This window comes from Fukomys damarensis, unplaced genomic scaffold (assembly GCF_012274545.1).
Source record: "Fukomys damarensis isolate Sample0158 unplaced genomic scaffold, DMR_v1.0_HiC HiC_scaffold_19, whole genome shotgun sequence".
NCBI lineage: Eukaryota > Metazoa > Chordata > Mammalia > Rodentia > Bathyergidae > Fukomys > Fukomys damarensis.
In genome coordinates this window covers 55106839-55107077 of record NW_022900931.1, presented here as the reverse complement: position 1 = coordinate 55107077, position 239 = coordinate 55106839, and positions in this window count along the sequence as shown.

Here is a 239-nt window from a genome sequence, read left to right as displayed (position 1 = left end):
CCCTGGGCCCCCACCCCTGTGTACCTGGGCCGATCCATTGTCCGGGTCGGTGGGGGGTGGAGTGGCCCTGGGGTGGCTGCGGGGCCGGCGAGTGTCCCCCCCCCGAGCGGAAAGCGCGCGCTCCGTCCACTTTGTTTCTGTTGGTTACAACTCCTGGAGCGCGACAGGTTGTGCTTGGAATAAGAACAAGGAACGGAAGGGGGAAGGGAAGGAGCGCGCACCCCCGCCGGCCTTGGAGC